Genomic DNA, 18,091 nt, shown 5'->3' on the forward strand with positions numbered 1-18,091 from the left:
TATAGATGACTTCTCAAGATATTGTGTTGGATATTTTCTAGAAGAAAAGAGTCAGACACCGGAATTGTTCAAACTGTACTTAAACATGGTGAAGAACAAATTCCAGAGAGCTCCTTCCACCTTAATTTCGGATAATGGTGGAGAGTTTTGCTCACGGCAGATGAAGGCCATCATGGCACAAGAAGGCATAGCACATGTAACTACAGTTGCTTACACGCCTCAACAGAACTCCATTGCTGAGAGAAAGTTTAGGTCTATTATGGAGATGACAAGGTGCATGTTAAAAGAGGCCAACTTGTCACAGAAGCTATGGGCTGAAGCGGCGAATACGGCGATTTATTTGCAAAACAGATTGCCTACAAAGGGTGCAGAACGCACACCATTTGAACTTTGGCACGGGAGAGTCCCAAGTCTGCAGCACATACGTGTGTTTGGAAGTGTCTGTTATTACCACGTGCCCAAAGAGCGCAGACACAAGCTTGACTCCAGAGCAAAAGCAGGTATCCTGGTTGGATATGCTCCTGGAGGTAAGGGATATAGAGTTTTAGATCCAAAGAGTGGCAGAGTAGACCCATACCATGTGGTTCATTTTGATGAACTAGGAAAGTTTGATACAAAGAACACTGTTATTGACTGTTCTAGAGAGTCACCAGATGAAGAGTTTATAAGTTTTCCTTTAGCACAAGGAACTAATATACCTTCTAGTGTCACAACACCCCCTACAGGCGACACCCCAGAAGACGCAGAGGTCCAGACCCCTGGCGGCACCAGAGACGAAGAGGAGGAGCTGTACGTGGACATGCCAGCGTTGGAGGAGGATGAGGATGCTGATGCGGTTGCACAACCAGAGGTCAGATGCTCATCCAGAACCAACAAGGGCGTTCCGCCACTACGACTGTCCTACTTTGCAGGGTCGGCGTCTCCACCAGAACCTTCCACTTGGGAAGAGGTAGAGCAGATGCCAGCCACCGAAGCCAGTCTCTGGAGGAAAGCCGCGCAGGAGGAGATTGACGCACTGCACAAGAACAAGACCTGGACACTCACAGAATTACCTGCTGGTAAGAAAGCAATTGGGAGCAAATGGGTGTTCAAGGTTAAAAGGGGTTCAGAAGGGGAGGTGCAACGTTACAAAGCAAGACTAGTGGCACAAGGTTTTTCACAGCAATATGGCCACGACTATGACCAAGTCTTTGCTCCGACAGTAAGATACAGTAGCGTAAGATTACTTTTAAGCATCGCAGCATCTAAAGGGATGGAGGTGAAACACATCGATATAGCTACTGCGTTTTTGCATGGGGAAATTTCTGAAGAAATTTACATGAAGCAGCCTAAAGGTTTTATAAAGCCAAATGAGGCACATTTAGTTTGCAAGCTTCAAAAGGGACTGTATGGTTTAAAACAAGCAGCCAGAGCCTGGAACTTGAAATTGCATGGAATGCTGGTGAAACTTGGGTACAAGCAAGGTGAAGCTGACAAGTGTTTGTACACTAAGCAGAGTAATGGACAATTTTCTTATATTCTTGCCTTCGTTGACGACCTTTTAATCGCAACGTCAAATGACAGGGATTATAAAAATGTAGTCCAGCACCTCAACAAGGAAGTGCAAGTGAAGGAATTAGGACCAGTTGAGTATTACCTCGGGATTCAAGTGGAAAGAGAACAGGATGGTTCATTTCTACTTAATCAGAAGCAAAAGATAATTGAACTGTTGGAGAGTATGCAATTGCAGGATGCAAAACCCGTCGACACCCCGATGGCTACAGACTTCTTAAAGAACCAAGAGGATTCGAAGCTGCTGCCAAACAACACAGAGTATCGTTCAGCAATTGGTAAACTTTTGTATTTAGTTACCACATGCAGACCTGATTTAGCCAATGCAGTAGGGATTCTCAGCAGGAAAGTGAGTAGTCCCACTGAGCATGATTGGGTTGGTGTGAAGAGGGTGGTTCGATATCTTAAGGGTACAATGGATTGTAAATTAAAGTTACCAGCTGTCAGTGACCCTAAACTCATTGGGTACACTGATGCTGACTGGGCGGGTGATAATTCTGATTATAAATCCACAAGCGGGCATGTCTTTATGTATGGGGGCGGAGCTATCACATGGGGCAGTTATAAACAGAAATGTATAGCTTTATCGTCTACAGAATCGGAATATGTTGCGGCTACAGAAGCGTGCAGAGAGATTTCCTGGCTGGACCAACTCCTAACAGACTTTGGCGTGGAGAGAAAGGAACCTATAAGCCTGCTGGAGGACAACCAAAGCTGTCTAAAGCTGGCGCAGAATGAGAAGTTCCTAGCACGCTCAAAACACATTGGGGTCAGGTACCACTACGTTCGCCAGATGATACAGGATGGACTTGTCGAACTGTCGTACTGCTGCACATCGGAGATGACAGCAGACATCCTAACAAAACCCCTGCCAAGACAGAGTTTCCAGAACCTGCGTGTCAAGCTGGGACTCTTGGGTGGTTGAATAAAGTTGCTTATGTTTTGTTTTGTATGTAATGAATGTTGTGAATTGCCTGAGAAGGGGTTTGTGGGATGGAACACTGGGGCAGACAAGTCACAACAGTTCCTAGAGTGTCCACTAACAGGAACTCACCTGGAGGGACACCTGACTACAGGTCAGTTCCTGTTCCCTCAGACATGCAAATGTGTTGGATTAGACAAAAGCCCTAGCCTGCAATCACTCTCTCTCTTAGCTACTTCCTCCCTCGATGAGGACACATCTCCAGAGAATCTCTAGTTAGCATGGTTCTCACTCTAGGCCTGCAGCCAAGAGTGAGACCAAATGGAGTCTTACTTTACTAAGTAGTCTCTAGATGTATATATACTTGTAACTTTTCTAAGCAAGCCTGCCTTTCTGAGATTATGCTGTAACTCAGGATGAAACTGTAAGTAAACTCTATCTTAATTTATAAACACTGTGTTGTGTATTTCTTTTAAGAGGGACAAAGGGGACCTTTGCCAGGAAGTGTAATATTGAACTATAAAGTGTAATATTGTTATAGAGATTCTAGCGAATCTAACGCACATGCTTTGCTGCGCACAAAAGGGGAATGTCACTCTGCTAATATTGGAAGCTTGCTAACACAAGCTTGGATAGGATCTATCTAATAATATATCCTAATCCACATCCCTAACATTCCCATAAAACCTAGACAGCATCTTAAAAAGCAGAGACATCACCTTGCCAACAAAGGTCCGTATAGTTAAAGCTATGGTTTTCCCAGTAGTGATGTATGGAAGCGAGAGCTGGACCATAAAGAAGGCTGATCGCCGAAGAATTGATGCTTTTGAATTATGGTGCTGGAGGAGACTCTTGAGAGTCCCATGGACTGCAAGAAGATCAAACCTATCCATTCTGAAGGAAATCAGCTCTGAGTGCTCACTGGAAGGACAGATCCTGAAGCTGAGGCTCCAATACTTTTGCCACCTCATGAGAAGAGATGACTCCCTGGAAAAGACCCTGATGTTGGGAAAGATGGAGGGCACTAGGAGAAGGGGATGACAGAGGATGAGATGGTTGTTCTCGAAGCCACCAATATGAGTCTGACCAAAGTGCAGGAGGCAGTGGAAGACAGGAGTGCCTGGCGTGCTCTGGTCCATGGGGTCATGAAGAGTCAGACACGACTGAATGACTAAACAACAACAACATGGTTAAGAAAGGTATGGTCATGAGCTGAGAGGTGTTGAACTGTGGGATGGAACACTGGAGCAGACAAGTCACAACAGTTCCTAGAGTGTCCACTTGGAGGAACACCTGGAGGAACACCTGACCAGGTCAGTTTCCTGTTCCTCCAGACATGCAGATGAGATGGATTAGCTGGCAGATAAAAGCCCCTAGCCAGCAGCCATTCTCTCTCTTAGCCATCTCTTCTTCAATGGAAACACATCTCCAGAGAATCTACAGTTAGGATGGTTCTCCCTCTTGGCCTGCTGCCAAGAGAGAGACCAAATGGAGTCTTGCTTACTAAGTAGTCTCCACATGTACATAAATGTAACTTTTCTACGTAAGCCTGCCTTTCTGAGATTATGCTGTTAACTCAGGATGAACTTGTAAGTAAACTCTATCTTATTTTATGAACACTGTGTTGTGTATTTCTTTTAAGAGGGACAAAGGGGGTTTGCCAGGAAGTATAATATTGCTGTAGAGTAGAGGTTCTAACAAACCTAACGCTCACGTTTTGCTGCGCACAAAAGGGGAATGTCACTCTGCTGATATTGGAAGCTTGATAACACAAGCTTGGATAGTATCTATCTAATAATATATCCCAATCCACATCCCTAACATTCCCACATGAACCATCCAGCAGGTGCATAAATCTGCTATATATCACCAGGCTGTGCAGCTGAAGTTTTCTGCATGCTGAGAACCTACAACGTTGCTCCTTGAATTAATCTTCAAACATTTCCCCTGCATTTCGCAATTCATTTTTCTCTGACACTCATAAATCAGGATGCTGGAATATTTTTAGCAGAGGCCAATGCATCACCAGGAAAATTGCATTGTGGATGAATGAATGGGGAACACTGCTTCACAAAAATGTATGTATTAGGCAAAATTGCATACAAACCTGTATGTATATTAAGAGGAATTCACACTAAAATGCTGGTTAATGTGCAGATGTGGAGAACTGAACTTAAGGTTGGAAAAATGAGAAAATGAGAGAAACCAAAATTGACAGATATGCCCATTCCTATCCATGGGCATAGCCAAATGGCAGCTGCCCCCTTAAATCAAGTAAATAAATAAAAATACTTAACTAAAAGTAGAAATAATCAGAATATTTGAAATTGAAATGCTCACTGAGGTCCCTTGGATGATGTTGTGGTGTGTTCTAGCAACGCAACTGGCAACCCAACTGAGCTTTTGGCCCTTATCATGTTGGAGATGACCATTCAAGACTTCAAGATGAAAGCCAAGCAGTTCTCAAGTTTTTGTAAGTCGCAAGACTTTGACTCCGAAGCTGAACTATGGTACACCATGTAGAAGGAGATGAAACTCAGCAAAGAACAGTTAAAAGAGCTGAACGTAGCAGATCTAGTAAAAGAGGCGGAAATCTTTTTACCCTACCCTACTCTCAGTTATGCACCACTTGACCATAGAGCGGAGAGTAAAGACCTGGCTCAGGATGGTGAAGGCAGGGGAGTGTCTCAGTGGGCTCTGCGTACTGAGTGTTCACAGAAAAACTGCATTGGAAAAAAGGAGGAATTTGAGAAGGAAGTGCTGAAAAGCTTTTGTTTTTTTTATTTGTTTTCGGCAAATCCAAGTTTAGTTTTTTTTAAAAAAATAGATGAAAAAAGGAGTGCTCTTTGTAATTTTGCAAAATATGCTTGTTAACCGCATGAAAGGCTTTTGTAAAAATAAAAAAAAATCACTTCCTAAGTTTTCAAATGACAGAAGATTTTGACCATTTTTTCTGAGCACTTGGGATCAAAAGAAAGTAATTTGAAACAACTGTTGTTGAGACATTTCATTCCAAATCTACTAAGAGTCAGACAGAAGATGATGACAGGTGGGTGTCCTGACCCCCCCCCCCCCCGCAACACAAATTCTGGCTACACCCCATCCCCAGCAAATAGTTTCCTGTGAAGTTAGGTGCCCACAAAGTTTTGACTCCAGTAGTTTTTGTCTTGAGTGTGTTTGCCAGGGCAAACTAGGTTTGGAATGAGAAACCTAGTTGCACAAGGGCCTTTGCACATAAATCGGAAAAGCACACGAGGCGTTGGGGCGACAGTGCACACCAGAACCCAGAAAAGCCTGGGAAACATTCCCAGTGCCAGAGCTGGAGGAGATCTCTTAAGGTGTGAGTTTGAAATTTGGAGCGGATAAATGGGCTGTGTTTGCAGTCTTGCAGAACTGACTTCCAGAATGAACTGAAGCCCTAACAGGCTCTTTATGGGTTCTGTCGTTGAGAGAGTGAATTAATCAGGCATTACAATACACCTGGGCTGCTTAAAACGAGTGAAACAGAGTTCCCGGCTCTTGCCTCTTCAGCTGAGAGATCTGCGTACATCTCACCACCCACATCTGCAAGCAACGGCGGCTACTGTATAAAAATGCTATTAGGCTCCCGAATGCTACTGACCCCTCCATGAGGCAGCCGGGGCTGGTTTTTATTACACGTACCTTCCAACCTGCCCCTCCAAGTTTCATATTGGATTTGTTCCTCTCCTCTTTTTTTGGAAGAAAGGAAGAGGCAACGGAGTCCAGAATTACATTAAGGTGTTTTATAGTGTTATGGCTGGGAGGTAATTTGTGAATTTATTGGATTTCAGCGGTTCACTTGTACGCATGTTTTATTTTTAAATTAGATGAGGTTATCTAGTGCTCCTCTGAGCGCACTTTAGTCATTGTTAAGAGCATTGATTCACTGCAAGCCAGGACAGGAGGCAGGTATTCGCTTGATCTGCTAAGGCAAGATTGGCTTGAAAGCGATGGATTTCCCATTTCTTGGGGGAGTTTACTTAATGGCTGGTTAGCACGTACTAATGGTATTTGATTAATCACTAACGATCTTTTGGCCGTAGTTCTCTATTCCCTCTCCTCCTCTTCCTCACTTGCCACAGACCTGTTGTTCTCTCTGGTACAGAGATCAATATGAATGTCATTGTGCAGCCCCTGTTCGAGGACTTGTAGTGCCGTCATGAATTTGCATGGGGAACCAAATGGTGGTCGTGACAAGGGACACAAAGAGGGAGGGATGTGTTGGTCTAGAAAGGATTCCCTAAAAGTCTATGACCTGGTCAATTGCAGGGTGAACTCTTAGCTGCATGAAAATATGACCCAAGCCCGCTCTTGCTCCCATGGTCACAGCATGCCAGTCTTCAGTCCCTCCCTCTCAAAAGTCTATTTCTGGGTTAGGAATAAAGGTGGCTGACTTACAATGAGTTATCAGATTGGTCAGAGCTGCTTGACAGTGGAACAGGCTCCCTTGGGAGTTGGTGGACTCTCCTCCACTGGAGGTTTTTGAGCAGAGCTTGGATGGCCATCTGCCGGGGATGCTTTAGCTGAAATTCCTGCATTGCAGGGATTGGACTAGATGGCCCTAAGGGGGTCCCTTCCGACTCTACAATTCTGATTCTATGGTCCATCTAATTCATTTGGTTGGCAAGAGCTCTCCAGGCTTTCAGACAGTGATGTCTCCCAGCTCTACCTGAGATTGCACCTGTACCATTCTGCACCACTGAGCTATGGGCCTTCCTGCTCACAGAATACCAGTCGCTGGGAGTCACAAATGGGCAGAAGAACGCTGTTGCACTCAGATAGTCCTTGCAGGTTTCCCACAGGTCCTGAGTTGGCCATTATGGAAAACAGGATTCTAAACTAGATGGACTGTTGTTCTGATCTAGCAGGACTTGGTCTTGTGTTCACCCTGGGCTGTGTCATAAAGACATACACTGTGCTAGTACCAAAGCTAACCCCTTTCCAAGGCTGTACGCTTTGAGAGCACGATGGGATTCTCTGCAGACTTCGAGGATACTTTTCTATCTGACGCATGAAGGATGACTTTGAGTCCACAAAGTTCAAAACTCCACATGATGAGAGCCTCATGTGATCAGATGTTTTGGTTTTAAAAAAGGAAAGTCATTTATTTCCATTAGAAAACTTGTCAAAAGAGCAACCCCGTTCTCCACGAGCAAAAAACGATGTGGAAATTAACTCTTAGGCTTCCTGGTGTTGTGCAGCAAGTGAAAGATCAGGACAATATCTATGTGTGTGACTGTTTACAGGGAGTGTTTGTTTGTTTTGGTTTAAAATACTGTTCTTGCTCCCAAAGGAGCAAAATAAAAATTGTGAATAAATGGGAGAGGGGGTGAGCAACTGTTTGGAGAGATGTTGCAGCGAAGATGTTATCCAAGACCTGGTTTTGATATGATGCAGCCATCACAATTTTAAAAACAAATTAACCCAAATGCAGGCAGCATTTGCAGGCCAGGAATCTGTAGCTGCTACAGACACACCGCTGGTGTGCTAACCAGCTAAGTTACCAGATAGCTCAGTTGGTCAGAGCATGGTGCTGGGTAACGCCAAGGTCGCAGGTTCGACCCCCGTACGGGACAGCTGCCTATTCCTGCATTGCGGGGATTGGAGGAGATGATCCTCAGGGCCTCTTTCTACTCTACAATTCTATGATTCTGTGAACAAGTTGACCATCTAAACGTGAGGCTGAAGACATGGAGGAGGGTCATAGCTCAGTGATAGACCAGCTGCTTTGCATGTGAAAAGGAACCAGGTTCCATCTCTTGGCACTTCTAGGTAGGCCTGGGAAAGCCTAGAGAGTGACTGCCAGTCAGAGTAGACAATACTGAGCTGGATGCACTTTTCTTTTCAAAAGGGGCCCATCTCCTCCAGCATCCTGTTCGCACAGTAGCCAACCATCTGACTTGTGGCAAACCCACAAATAAGACCCGAGCACAAGAGCACTCTCTATGCTGTGACTTCCAGCAACTGGCATTCCTTCATTCAGAAACTGAGCGGAGAGGGGTTGTTCCACAATAATTACTTAGCATTTCAAAGAACTATGGAGTTGGAAGGGACCTTGGAGGTGGCTAGGCCAATCCCCTGCTAAATGCAGGATGCAGTTACAGCATCCCAGACAGATGACCACCCAATCTCTGCCCACCACCTCCCAAGGCAGCCTGTGTTCCACAGTTGAAGATCTTGTACAATTACAAAGTATCTCCTACTATTTAGCCCCAACCTGCTTCCTTTGGTGTCTTGATTCTCGTCTACTCAGCTGTTGCCCAAACGTCAGGTGCTATTGAGGCTTTTCACACTTTACTTGAGATGTACCATCCTGAACAAAATAAACGTACTAAATTTTCATAGTGCTTCAGGAATTTTGCAAAGCACTTCAAATGTGTTGTGTCGGTAACCCTGACAACAACCCTGCAAAGTAGACCAGTATAATTTCCCCCATGTTGCAGTGCAAGTAGGGCGGCAGAAACAACTTCCCTCAGGACTTCCTGATTCATAACTCTGGCTCTCAGCCATAATTATAAATTTAAACTGAATAACTAATAATTCATTGCCTTCTCAAAAACAGCCCGAGGTGACCACCTCACTCTCTCTAATAGGGCTGGAAACTTTCCCACCTTTTCATAGATTCCAGTTATCTTTAATGGGGAAAAAACTAAATGCTATTCTTCCTAACGATCTTGCAGTGACCCATCATGAACCTCTAAGCCTCTGGCCGTGATTTTTATTCTGCAACAAGAAGAAACCAATAAGAAGAACAGCAGCTTCTCTTTCTTAATGCCTTTCCCCCTAGTGGGCATACAACATTATAGCTAATTCTCACAATATCCCTCCTGGACACTTTATTAAAATCTGTATTTGGCAAATGGGGAAACTGAGGCATGCCAAGACTTAACTGACATTACAAATCTTCTTCTTTTTTGGCGATCACTCGTTTCCGAGTAAGATTGTCTTCCATAAACACGGTTTTAACAATGGGTCCGTAAGTGACTGTGGAGGCCAATTCTGGATCCACATGTCCTTCCACAGTGGGGACCTTGGTTTCTGGGCAGGAGTTGATCATGGTGTGGATTTGCCAAGCATGCCTTCCTCTTATCACATTTCTCCCCTACATCCTGTGTTCGAGCGTCTTCAAAGTCCACAACACCTTTGATAAAGGCTGTTCTCCAACTGGAGCGCTCGCAGGCCAGTGTTTCCCAGTTGTCAGTGATTATACTACTGGTACATTTTTAAAGATTTGCCTTGAGACAGTCTTTAAACCTCTTTTGTTGACCACCAGCATTACGCTTTCCATTTTTAAGTTCAGAATAGAGTAGTTGCTTTGGAAGACAATCATCAGGCATCCGCACAACATGACCAGTCCAACGAAATTGATGTTGAAGAATCATTGCTTCAACGCTGGTGATCTTTGCTTCTACCAGTACACTGATATTAGTTCACCTGTCTTCCCAAGTGATGTGTAAAAAATTTCAGAGACACCATTACTGGAATCTTTTGAGGAGTTGGAGATAGACTACTTCCCTGGTATTCCATTAGCCTGCCCTGAAAATATATACAGAGTTGTGCATACTCTGCTTCAGTGCTCTAAGGACCTGATCAGGCTGGCTGGATGAGATAGAGCATTTCATGGAATTGTAGAGTTGGAAAGGACTACGAGGGTCATCTAGTTCAACCCCTTGCGATGTGGGAATCTTTTACCCAACACTTAAGAGATTATCTCCTTTGTTACAGAATTCCTGCCTAGAGGAGGCAAAGAAGAGGAGTTTGGATTTGCTATCCCGCTTTATCACTACCCTAAGTAGTCTCAAAGCGGCTAACAATCTCCTTTCCCTTCCTCCCCCACAACAAACACTCTGTGAGGTGAGTGAGGCTGAGAGACTTCAGAGAGGTGTGACTAGCCCACGGGCACCCAGCAGCTGCATGTGGAGGAGCGGGGACGTGAACCCGGTTCACCATATTACGAGTCTACAGCTCTTAACCACTACACCACACTGGTGGCCACACAGAGAGTCCTCTCTAGGAAGTTTAAGAACTATCTGTGTACTAGTTACAGGTACGTAGCTGTGTTGGGCTGCCGTAGTCGAAACAAAATAAAAAATTCCTTCCAGTAGCACCTTAGAGACCAACTAAGTTTGTCATTGGTATGAGCTTTCATGTGCATGCACACTTCTTCAGTGTGTTCTGAAGAAGTGTTCATGCACACGAAAGCTCATACCAAGGTGCTACTGGAAGGAATTTTTTATTTTGTTTCTCTGTGTACTAGCCCTGTGCTTGTCTAGCAAAACATGCATTTGTGATTTGGCTGCAAAACACATGCAAAGTTCCAGATGTGTTCATTTCATCCTGCTTTTGGTGTGCTATAGCACAAGTGTGCCCCTATAGATGACAATAATGCAGTAATGCTGGAGAAGCATCTCAGAACAACAAAGCAGAATAGCGTGTGGATCGTCCAAAATAAACCCAACATATGCACTATTATTGCATCAATGCTACAAGGAAAGGTTTGCTGTGCTTGGGGGTTATGCACGGTATGGGGAAAATAGAAAAGGTTTTCTCCTCATCTCATAGCACTAGAGCCCAGGGACACCCAATGAAGCTGAATCTTGGAAGATTCAGGGAAAAGAAAAAAGTACAGCACTTCCTTCTCTTGGCAAAGAGACTATGGAACTCACTCCCACAGGAGGCAGTGATGAGCACCATCCTGGATGGTTTTAAAAGAGGATTGGGAAAATTCACCAAACGTAAGGCTATCAATAGCTACTAGAGTCATGATGTTTATACCAGTCGCTGGAAGCCACAGGAGGGGAGAGTGCTCTTGCGCTGGAGTTCCCCATGTTCAGCCACTGTGAGAAAAGGATGCTGGACTAGATGGGCCCCTGGCCTGATCCAGCAGGCTCTTCTTAGGTGCTTACTGTGGCATGCCACCCCAATCTGAGCGGTGCAAAATTCCAGGGGTTCCAGGTACTTACTCAGGGGCAGTGTTTCCTTTTGGAATGAGGCACAGCAGAGATAGTGGTGCCTTTATGATATATGGCTTAGTTACCTGAGTCTATCACGGAGGGGTTCACAGCATTAGCACCCCAAAAAGGTCTTGCTTGTCCCATAGCAGCAGCCTATTCATGGAGAAATCAGGCACGGCCCTCTCTCTCTCTGGCTTCCCAGCCTACAGTTAGCTTCCAGCTCACACAACTCTCAACTCTGGTCTTTGTCTTTCTAATTAACGGAGGGCACCCCATCCATTTGTCCTGCGGCACAGAGCCACTTCCTTTGTTACCTTAAGGGCCCATACTTAGGAGGCCATTATGGCCCTTGCCTGGCTAATTCAGCCACTTGATTTGTGCTGGTGCCAGGAATTGGAAGGGTTTCGGCATACAGCCAACTCAGAATACACCCCCCACAAAAAACTACCAGTCTGCAAGGACCCCCTAGATAAGTTCAGGCTCTTGTCCGCAGACACATGGAGGGACCAACGGGAAGCTGTATCCGCTACTCTCGCCAAGACTTCGGGAGGGATTTTCCCAACCCAGGCAAAGAGGAGGCGGGCTGTTGGCGCTTCGCTCGCTCGCGCGCCCGTTCGCTCCCTCCCTCGTAGGCCTCGTTTGTTCCCTCTGAATAAAGCATCACGTACTGCAAATTGTTCTCATCAATAATCAAGACAGGAGAGGCAAAACAATGTACAACGAAAAGTGCGGAGGCCCAGCGGCTGCGCCGGTAAAACAGCTCTAAGGATTTCGGCGCGGTGGTTTCTGCTCTGCTCTTGTTTTCTACGGTGTTTTCGTTGCGCGCGCGTGCTTTTAGCCCTCCTAGCAAAGCGATACGCTTAGTTTCAAGATCGCTCTGAATAATCGCTCGGCGTCGCTGTGGAAATGATGGGCACTAGGCATGGGGGGGGGGGGCCTGGGGGCGGCCGGCCTTGTCCTTCACGTTGAGTAAGGCAAGAGTCCTGCTGTCTCTCCCCCTTTCCCCTTCCCTACCCGCCTTGCCCACGGACGCTTCCAGGCAGGTGGCAAAGCTAAGGTAGAGAGAGAGAGAGCAAAAAAAAAGAGGCCGGGCGGGGGAAGGAGAGGCGGCATTAGAGCTGTTTAAGGCGCGCAGGCACTCGCCGCGATGATGTAAGAGGTGGAGAGAGCAAGAGCGTGGACGACGTGAGTGGGAACACGCAGACTAAAGAGGGTGGGCGGGTTGCAGCAGGCAGAAAGCGAAGAGGTGGACATTTGCAGCAGGCAGGGCTTAAAAATCATAATAAAAAAAAATCAAGCGGCTGGAAACAAAATGAGAACTTGGAAAGGGTCGTAGAGAAAGCCAGGAGGCCGGGCCGGGCTAGGCTGGGTTATGAATGAAAGTCTGGGCGAATGAGTGAATGAATGAAAGGGGGAAGAGAATCCGAAGCAGCGGCTGCGTCTGTGTGCGCGCGCGGCCCCCTGCTGCGTTCCGAACGTGCCTTGTCTGCGAGATCAAAGAGGAAATGGAGATCAGGGCGGGGGCGCGATCCGTCCCACGGCGGGATGCAAAATTAATAAATGGGCTGCGTGGTGTGTTTGCAATCACTGCTCACAAGGAGCGCGGAGGACAATTGCGAAGAAATTTCTTTCTTTTTCTTCCTTCCTTCCTTCCTTCCTTCCTTCCATGTAGAATTAATGGGCTGGAGGAGCTGTCTAAACAGCTGCTTCTGATACTGGGGATATTATCTATAGGTGAGCCAAAACCTCCCGCACACGCACCTAACGGGGGGTGGGGGGAAGAGAAGCAGACCCTATCTCCTTCTTGCAGGCCCAGGAGATGGCGTGGAGCAGAAAGGGCAGCGGAGTTTCGATTCAGCAAGGCTCGTCGTTGTTATAATAAAATACACCGCAGATCCAGCGCAGCGCTGATGGCAAATACAGTATTTTTAAAAAGAGAGAGAGAAGGGAGGGGGAAGCCTGTGATGGATAGCCCCGTCGCAGCCACCTAAGTAGCGTGGCTGAAAATAGCAACACTTAGCACATGTATAACGTCTTTAGGCCGTCAAGGCAATTTTATTGTAATTATTTGTTTGTGAAACATGAATGGGTGAAATTTCCCAGGTTGGAGGGGGCACACGCATGCACTGTGAAACAAGAGAGATAAGGGCTCTTTTATATAGCCCGCCATTGTCCGCGATTCGTGCTCGGTTTTGCAACTTCTGGCTGAAAGGTCCAGCCAGAAAAAGATCAGGGTGAAGCGATACAAAGGACAATGCGCAAATTTCCTTATATATCTAGCCTTTGCCGTACGTGCAACACTTAAATTACTTTCTTTTCTGTCCTCTTTACAACAACTCTGTAAGGCAGGCCAGTATACCGGAGTCTCCTACTGTAGATTGGTGGGGTGTGCATGCAAAGAGTATTTTCACTTTTTAACACTCTCCAGACACTCCTTTGACTGTTCTTTCAAGACGACTTGCGTCCGTTCAACACTGTTTGCATCTGCAAAGCCTGTTTGCTCAGGCCAATCGCTACGTGTCCAGAGCTGTAACTTCCTGCTGAAGTTCTGTAACTTCTTATACCACAAACGTGTTCCAGGGCGGTGGTTGCTTTCATCCTGTTTTTGTTGAGTTACAGTGCAATAATGAGTCACAGCCCGAGACAGCAATATTGAGTAACATTGGGGAATGATTGCAGAAGCACTAATAAAAAGGAATGGTGTGTGTGTGTGTGTGGTCCAACATGAATGCACAATTGTTGCATTAGTGTCATGTTGCACAATCCACCTACAAAAACCCCCAAAAAGAAAAACCCAACAGTTTTAGACCATAAGGTCTAATTAAGGACTATTTTCTTGTGAAGGAGCAGGCCAGAACCCAAGAGAAAATCAAAACATTTTCCATTGGTGAGTTCTTGGCATTCTTTGTAAAGAGAAGAACTACTTACCTTCTTCCGTCCCAGGATGTGGCTCAACAATGGAGCATGCAAAGTGGGGGCTTCTGAAGCAGCCTATAAGAGAGGCTTCTCTGAATGGGATGAGAGTGCAATGACCTAACTGGTCACACTCTGTGTGCAATTAGGTCATTTGATATTCGGAATTTAATGGGGAGGGGTGTGCATAGGGATATATCTTTCAATGGTCAGGTGCATTTCTTTGCTCACTTCACAATGTAGTAAGACAGCCCTGCTCCATTTGGAGGGCCTTGTGGCTCATTCTGCTGAGTGGGGGCTCTGGACTTCTGCCCTAAAGTCCTTCCTCGGTAGCACCACTAGCTGCCCCCAAACTGTGGAACTCTCTTGATGCCTGGGCTGGTGAAGACTGTTCTTTTGTTGTTACCACTGACTTTTGCCCTGCTAAGTATTACAACTCATTAATTTATTGATTTCATAGAATCAGAGAATTGTAGAGTTGGAAGGGACTACAAGCGCCATCTAGTCCAACCCCTGGCAAGGTAGATATCATTTGCCCAACCTAGGGCTTGAACCCACGGCCCTGCAATTAAGAGTCTCATGCTCTACCAACTGAGCTAGGTGCCTGATAGGTTTAAAATATTTCTTAACTGCTCTTGACCAGAAGGTTCCAGGACAAAATACATAAGAGTGAAAACAATTAACACAACATCTAAACCCAGTACTTTTGGAGAAAACACACACATAGAGCAGGCATGTCCAACAGGTAGATCGTGATCTACCGGTAGATCACTGGATGTCTGCAGTAGATCACTGGTAGATCATTGACTCCCCCCAAAGAAGCTGAACAACTGTGGCTACCCTAAAAAAGCTCAACATTTTACCTCTTCCCTGAAAAATGGGCCTTCCTCCTTCCTAAAAAAACCCCTACAACTTTGACCTGAACCCCCAAAAGGGGGTAGATCACTTTCAGTTTTTAACTCTGTGAGTAGATCGCAGTCTCTTGGGAGTTGGCCACCCCTGACATAGAGGACAGGCAAAGACAAGAGTAGGAACTTAACTCCTCTACCCTCCATGGGCCAAGTTTGATAGGCGGGCAACCCCATGCACAACACATTGCAGTAATCTAGCCAGAAGATTAGAGAGTGTGTGAATCACATGGCAATACTACCTCTGTCCAGGAATGGCTGCAGTTGGTACAGCTGCCATGTACATTCCAGTATTTTCTAATACCAGAGCGCACACTAGCAACCAGTGATGGGTTACATCAGGCATAGGCAAACTCGGCCTACCAGATGCTTTGGGACTACAACTCCCATCACTCCTAGCTAACAGGACCAGTGGTCAGGGATGATGGGAGTTGTAGTCCCAAAACATCTGGAGGGCCGAGTTTGCCTATGTCTGGGTTAGATAGATATTTTTCACATTTTTCCTTGACCTATGATAGGCCAGCACAGACTGATTTTAACACCGAAACAGAAGTGTTTTGGAAGCAGTCGGCACACACGCACAATGCATAATTCCTGCAACTTGCTGATTCAGAATTACTCTCTGGCCATTTTTCACTGGCTCGTTTGCAGTTAGGAAATTTTCCACTGAGCTGTTAACGGATGCACACCTCTCAGGATGTAATGGGCCGTGCCGAGGAGCCACAACTAATCAGTGCTTTTTGAATTTCTGGCTGAAGTTTGTGGTTGCACATTATAAAATTATGTTACATTATTTTATTTTAACTTTGCAAACGTCTGCCCCAGTAACACATCTGAAGGGTAGGGTCAAAGCGCTGTGGCTAAGGATGGTGAGTTGTTTACTTCAGAAAATACCAGTGTAGTCATGGCAAATGTGACTTCTGTATCACAGTCATGTTGCCCAATAGTGGGTCCAACAGTCAAGAAGGTGATTTCTGCATGTGCTGTAGATGGAAGTGAGGGGCAGATGGGGCTTGTCAACCTGGGAAGGTAGTCCATCTAGGAGAAGGAAAACTCTGATCCTAAACCTCTGCTGCCTTGCAGGACATCTTCAGGAGAAGAAATGACTAAGGAGTAAACCCTAAGTGGAGTCCCTAAGACAGTTGGATTGTGTCTTGTAAGCTTCCTTCCAGCAACTCCTGCAGCCAAGCTGGTGCCAAACGTATTGCTCTGCTTTCCTCTGGACCACATCAGCGAGGCTGAGAGGGGTCTGGTTGTCTCGGCATCCCAGGAATTCCATACACACTGCCCAGGCTTGCATCCCGGGGAGGTCGCTTCAGTGCTGTACACACAGCAGCTTGACTTCACCACCAGATGATTGTTGTTGTTTAGTCGTTTAGTCGTGTCCGACTCTTCATGACCCCATGGACCATAGCACGCCAGGCACTCCTGTCTTGCACTGCCTCCCGCAGTTTGGTCAAACTCATGTTCGTAGCTTTGAGAACACTGTCCAACCATCTCGTCTTCTGTCGTCCCTTTCTCCTAGTGCCCTCAATCTTTCCCAACATCAAGGTCTTTTCCAAGGATTCTTCTCTTCTCATGAGGTGGCAAAAGTATTGGAGCCTCAGCTTCACGATCTGTCCTTCCAGTGAGCACTCAGGGCTGATTTCCTTCAGAATGGATAGGTCTGATCTTCTTGCAGTCCACGGGACTCTCAAGAGTCTCCTCCAGCACCATAATTCAAAAGCATCAATTCTTCGGCGATCAGCCTTCTTTATGGTCCAGCTCTCACTTCCATACATCACTACTGGGAAAACCATAGCTTTAACTATACGGACCTTTGTAGGCAAGGTGATGTCTCTGCTTTTTAAGATGCTGTCTAGGTTATAATGATTAATAATAATAATAATAATAATAATAATAATAATAATAATAATAATATGCACTCTGGGCAGCTTCCAACAGAATATTAAAAACAGTACAGCATCAAGCATTAAAAACTTCCCTAAACAGGGCCGCCTTCAGTTGTCTTCTAAAAGTAAAATAATTACTTACTGCCTTGACATCTGCTGGGAGGACATTCCACAGGGCGAGTGCCACTACCGAGAAGGCCCTCTGTCTGGTTCCCTGTAACCTCACTTCTCGCAATGAGGGAACCGCCAAAAGGCCCTCAGTGGTGGATCTCAGTGTCCGGGCTGAAGGTGGGGGTGGAGACGCTCCTTCAGGTATACAGGACCGAGGCCGTTTAGGGCTTTAAAGGTCAGTACCAACACTTTGAATTGTGCTCGGAAATGTACTGGGAGCCAGTGTAGATCTCTCAGGACCGGTGTTATGTGGTCCCGGCGGCCACTCCCAGTCACTAGTCTATTTTTTTTTAAACATAATTTTTATTGATTTTACAAATTACAAAAGATGGTACATACATATACACCTTTTCCACCTTCTTCCCACCCCCCTCCATGGGTCCTCCCCTGCCACAGAAGTATCCCACGCAGGTGAACAGTCAGAAGTGGTCCATTTTATGATTGGGTTTCTGTCCTCCTTCCCCTCCCCTGCCCCCGAAGCCCCCCCCTGCCACCAGGGAGCTCCAGTGAACCAGGGCAGTACGCAGGAGTTCATCCATCCAACCATCTATTGTCATACCAAAAAAAAAAGAAATTAATTGCCGCATTAATTGCAGTTTCCGGGTCACCTTCAATGGTAGCCCCACGTAGAGCGCACTCCATTGTCTCTTGAGACAATTGAATGCCAGCACAGTTTACCTAAGAACAAGTACGGTACAATGTTTTCAGTCAGAAGATGCACTTCTATGGAGCAAATAACCAGACACAAATTTGTCCTGT

At 45.9% G+C, this 18,091-nt stretch overlaps 1 long non-coding RNA gene across 1 annotated transcript in view; it reads right to left on the minus strand.

Annotated features, from left to right (window-relative positions):
* Positions 1–17,442, minus strand: part of LOC148685146 (uncharacterized) — a 35,229-nt gene extending 17,787 nt beyond the window's left edge. The window contains exon 1 of the long non-coding RNA XR_015950914.1: positions 17,304–17,442. This is a non-coding gene — a long non-coding RNA (uncharacterized LOC148685146). The remainder of the gene's footprint in view (positions 1–17,303) is intronic.
* Between the last annotated feature and the right edge of the window lie 649 nt (positions 17,443–18,091).

This window comes from Zootoca vivipara, chromosome 7 (genome assembly GCF_965207765.1).
Source record: "Zootoca vivipara chromosome 7, rZooViv2.hap1.1, whole genome shotgun sequence".
In the NCBI taxonomy this organism is placed as follows: domain Eukaryota; kingdom Metazoa; phylum Chordata; class Lepidosauria; order Squamata; family Lacertidae; genus Zootoca; species Zootoca vivipara.